The sequence below is a fragment of the Helianthus annuus genome, chromosome 13, assembly GCF_002127325.2.
Source record: "Helianthus annuus cultivar XRQ/B chromosome 13, HanXRQr2.0-SUNRISE, whole genome shotgun sequence".
Taxonomy (NCBI): domain Eukaryota; kingdom Viridiplantae; phylum Streptophyta; class Magnoliopsida; order Asterales; family Asteraceae; genus Helianthus; species Helianthus annuus.
This window is the reverse complement of record NC_035445.2, coordinates 95818301-95824053: the sequence shown is the minus strand read 5'-3', so window position 1 is coordinate 95824053 and position 5753 is coordinate 95818301.

Sequence of the window (5753 nt, the reverse complement as noted above, 5' to 3'; positions counted from 1 at the left end):
GCTAAGGGCGGTCTAGTGTAACATTGTGTAAGCATAACAACAAGTAATTCAACTAATCACGTATAACATGCGAGTGCGGTTAGTGTTTGTAATGCGTTTAAGTGTTGTGCTTTGATAGAGAACATATGTTACACCCAAAAGTGCATTAAATGAAAATGGGTTCGAGTATACTCACAGTGTGTGTTTAGCAAGTAAACACAATCCGGATTGGATTGAAGGGAGCACGTTGAGTCAGCCTGCGTACGGAAACAGAAGCATAAGTCTTCCTCAGGGCTGAGTGGTTGTAAACAGAATGTCGAGTGGAGTAAAAGTGTTCAACAGTCTATCTGAACGGTTGGGTCCCATCCGGGTGGATGGTCATCCGGACGGATGGTCATCTGGGCGGATGGCCATTCGGATGGATGGCCATTCGAATATGATGTGGTTGTTTGTGAACAATTAAAATTTGAAGTTTAGTTAAAAGCGTTTAAACAACGGAAGTTGTCTGGGTCAGGTCATCCGGACGGATGGCCATTCGGGCGAGTGATCCGTAGTTGAAGTTTTGTAAAATTTTCTCAGTAAAAGTTTTAAGTTAACGGAGACGGCGTGACGACGTGTCAAAAAACGGAAAAATACCAAGTCCAGTTCATTCGGTCGTATGGGTCCCGCCCATTGGGACAACGAGCTGTTCTTGATGACAATTCATGTTTGGCCCGTTAATCGGTCCATCTCTCTGGTGGAAATCCGTTTTCAAGCCGGCTTTCGACTAAGGAACGAGTTGAGAGTCTGATTGAGTCCAGATTCTATCAATATTGTGTAAAAACCGTAGAAGAGTTCAAAACATGTTGAAAAAGTGTTGAAATCCTTTAGATCTTAGACTAAATCTCGGTTGGATGATGCTCCATAACCGTTTGCCTGAGCTAAACAAGTGAAAATCACCTTCGAGGGGTCTAAAACCAGTGTTTTCGAGCAAAAGTTAAGATGTGTGTGTGATTTTGATAAAAAAGATGGAGTAGAAGTGATTAGAGATGAAGATTGACGAAGATTTAGGAGAAAAAGCTTACAAAAGGCCTTGAATTGCGACTGAGAGCTTGGGAGCGGATGAGAGAGCTTAAAACGGTGAAAGGGAGACACAAGTCCCCTATTTATAGGTGAGGGCGAGATTTAAGACAGTGCGCGAGGGCCTGTGTCCAGATGGCTCCATCTGAACGAATGGTCATCCGGACGGATGGTCATCCGGGCGGATGGCCATTCGGACGGTCGAGCTCACGTGGGTTGGTTTCCATCTTTGGTTCGTTTGGTGCGTTTTGTTGCGTTAAATATTGTGAGTGCTTTAAGCGTTTTAGCGAAATAAGTAGTATCGTAACATATTGCATTTCAGTGCGATAAATTGAGTTGTGTGTGCCAGCGTGTGCGCTTTTAAACAAGTTTTAATACTTAGATATTTATATCTAATGATTATTATAATATAATAGGTCATAGCATAAGTAACTGCATTCGAGTTTCGTTGTGATGAACGAGAGCGAGTAGTTTAGATACTCACGTGATGTCATCGTGTAAGCGTTAGCGTTATAAGCGTATGCGTTGTGATGTGCGATATAGCGTGTGTAATAAGCGATGTAGCGCGAAAAATCTACGAAGTAGCATAGTAAGCGATATAGTTTACATTATGATCCGAATCTCTGGTGCTAGGCGTAACTAGAGTAATAAGCGCGAAAGTGCGGGTTGTTACAACGGCAACCTGTATTACCGGAACAAACCTATAACAGATCTGCTTAAAGTGAGTATTTCAGATGAAGATGAAGACGAAGTGGGTGTGGCATAGTAAATGATTTGTTTGTCTTTATGGATAATGGAGTGGGTGACAGAGATGAATATTTGGTGGTGGCGGAAAGAGAGGCGAATAGGGTTTGAATTGGATATGAGGCGACGATGGAAGTGAGTGCTAGGCATTGATATTTGTGGGTAAACTTTTGTTGATTAATTTGTGTGTTTTTCGTGCATGTATATATATGGTGATTGTAATTCTAATTCAGTAGATTTGAGGGTTTTGGAGAGTTTTCTTGACTTTCATTACACATGTTCTGAGAGCCATATTCAAAACTGGTGATGATGGTTTTTGGTGGTGGTTTGGCGACGTGTGGTATAGCTGGCTGGGAGAGAGAGGGGGCGACAATGAGAGAGAGAGAGAGAGAGAGTGAGTGAGTGAGAGAGATAGTTATTGACTTGTTATATATAAAAATTAGTATTTTTAATTTTAAATTTGTATGATAGTTTGGTAATTTCACGCAAGTGATAGGATTTAACAGAGAAATTTAACATAATTAGTGGGATGGACATAACTTGTAAGTTTTTTTTAAAAATAAAGTACGCTTTCTAACACCTTCGAAATTAAAGGACACCCATTGAAAAATATCGTATACATAAAGGATGAAAAATGTATTTTACCCTTATATATTCATAGTGGAGGATTTAAATTTAAAAATTTTTATTCTAACAAAAAGAATAAGTTTTAAATCAATAGAAATGTTTTATTTAATTTGTGTATTTAATGTTCTTCTAAGGGCATATAGATAAATTACAATTTTAATTAATTTACTGTATCCCATTAATTAGTTAATGAATTTTAAACATGTAACTCATTATTAAAATATACTATTTCAAGATAACCTAATTTATGGTTAAGGATAAATTTCAATAAGTGTAGGATAAATTTCAAAATGCGTATGATATAGGTCCGATAAATTTTTATATGTGTAAAATAAATTTTGAAACGCGTAAGATAAAGTATTTTTGCCTAACTACAGAGAGAGAAAATTATTAATGACAAGAGTTATAAATTATTTATTGTTTTACCGTTATCTCATTTCTTCTTTTTATCTTACATTAAGTTTCTTCTTAAATGATCATTCTCTTATGTATAATGATATGATACGAAAAACTTATTGGTCACTCTCTGCAAATCTAACACTTTAAAACTTAGTGGGTCATCTATGATATATCTAAAACATTATAACTTATTTCGAACCCAAATAAACTAATTTTGATCCAAATTGATAATCCAAACTTATTGGGCATCTATAATCCATAATTATCTAAAAACAAACAAAAATAAAAAAAAGAAAAAAGACACATTGCCACAATAGTCAGCCCGACATCATGACTAGTCAACCACCGCCCTCCGCCCTCCAGCCACCACCACAACCCACCGTCAACAACCTGATTCCTTGAAGGTATGTTTTCTTCTTCTTTTTTTCCACTTTCTTGCATCACAGAATTTAGCCCTATTTGATAATTTACATTTAGTCCTAAATTGAGCGTTTTGTTAGTTGTTAGAATTAGAATTAAGTAACTGTTAATGGTTTTAACTTTTAATTTGGGTTTGATTTTTAGAATTGTGCATCCAAAAAAATCATCTGGTGCTTAAAAGGTTAATCGGTGCATAAAAAACAGTTTTTTGGTATGTCATTCTATTATTGTAATACAATATTTTTGCTATATTTATTGTTTTAACTTTAATCGCCGTTTAAAAAATAGTTTATATAATCCGTTATGTCTAAGAACATCTTTTTCTGATTCGTACAAGACATTTAAATCCTTAGGACCAACTCTGAAAATGTAGTAAGTTTATATAACTCAATATGGTTTTCACTAGTAAGATATTAAGATCATATAATACATATAATATAAGCATTCCTCCTTTACGATGTACAGGTAACTATTTTTGTGATTTTTATCCACCACAACTTTTATTTATTGGATGTCCTATTATTGTGACATGATGTTTTGTATCTACACAAATGCTATCATGCTTTTATGTTTGTCCTTTTTTTTCTTTTTGCAAGCTTGAATTGTCATAGTTTTTGCATTATTTATTCAACATGCGCGAATATTACTTGATCATTAGACAGTATTTAGTTTGTCTAAAAAAATCCTAGTTTATAGAAAACTTTTTGTCTAGAAAAATCCTAGTTTTTAGAAAACTTTTGTATCTATATTTAAAATAGTAATAACGAGTTGATATAGAAATTTCAACCTTTAGTAATCATTTTATCTACCAATGCGGTGGTGGTGCATTGGTAAACTAAAGGCGAAACCTTTAAACACCTTGGGAGGGGAAGGTACTAGGTTCAAGCCCCACAGACGACAGAAATAAAAGCAATTTGTCGTTCAAAAAAAAGTAATCATTTTATCTATCTTTATTTATAGTAATAACGAGTGATATATAAATTTCAGCTTTAAATAATTTTATCTATCTTTATTTATTAAAGAAACTAGATTAGAAACCCGTATATCATATGAGTTAAATAGATAATATATTAAATATGTAGTTTGTGAAGATTTATAAATTATAAAATGATATTTGATGTTCGCAAAAAAAAAAAAAAAAAAATTGAAAACTTCTTGGATGTCGTTTGATAACAAATTAAATGAAATCAATAACTATTCTGAGTTTTAGAAAAGATTTAATTAAGTTTGTAAAATTATTAATTTTTTTAATTAAACCATTTTGGGTGAAATAAGAAAAAAAAAACTTTTTACTATATACACAAAATTGTAACACATCGTGCTGTGAGTTACTTATTTAAGTATAAAACATTTATAACAAAAATACAAATTATAAAAGTTTCATTCAGCAATAATTTTAATAATGTTTATATTCGGTAATTAGTCATTAAAATAAAAATATGTCATATTATATATGGGGGCTACTAAATGTACCCCCACTTGTTACTTTTTATACCCTCTTTTAATAAAATCATATTTAAACTTGTCATATTTACCCCCTAAACAAGTCATATTTTTTTAAAAGTATTCTTTTTTGTTACAAGACAAACTCAAAAGTGTAAAAATATATTATAGACATTTTTTTTTTAAATTGTTTGTGTTTTTATGTTTATTTAAAAAACCATATTTTTTAAAAAAGTTTCCAGACATTGTTTAAACTTTCTCAAATAGTATTTTGATTATGTTTTCTTTTATTGAATATCTTTACAAATTACTAATAACATTTTTCATATAACAAGAATAATAAAAAAAAATTTGAATTTTATTTTTGAAAAAAGTCTACATTATATTTTTTTCCTCATCTAGTTTGTATTTTAAATGCCTTATATTTATTTATTTTTAATATTTTAAAATGTTTTTTTTTATTTTGGAACGACTTGAAGTGGGTATCTGATACGTGGTCGGAAACTGATGATTATTCGTAATTAAGTTTATGCTTTACGTGACTTTTCGTTTCGAATGATCTACTTTTGATTAGATTTGTGTTTTACAAGTCTAATGGAGTTTAAGGAGCTATTCGGGAGCTTTACGGAGCATCGGGGAGCGAACGGGATCAAATGGGAACACGAAACAATGAAATCAGAAAAACTGGTTGTAGAGAGCTAGTCGTCGACGCCCTAGTTGGCCGTCGGCGACACCCTCCAAAAAGCCTCGTCGGAAGAAAATGCTCATAGACAGTTGTTTAGTGCGTCGGGACCAATTTGAATAACCGCATGCCGTCGTCAACACCCTCCACTGAAGCAAAGCGTTGAAACTTGAATTTGAATGTTTGGGAACGGGTTATATCACTAGTTTTTGGGCATTTGCAAGGAGTTATGCAATTTTGAATATCGTCCTTCAGTTTTGGAGCAACAATCATACTCTACCTTACCACCAATCCGGTTTTGAACACCCCTAATGCTAACAATTCGAAATAGAATGCATCGAAACTAATGATATACCGAAATAGATTCCATTGTTTCAGTTTTTATGTATCGAAATAGGCT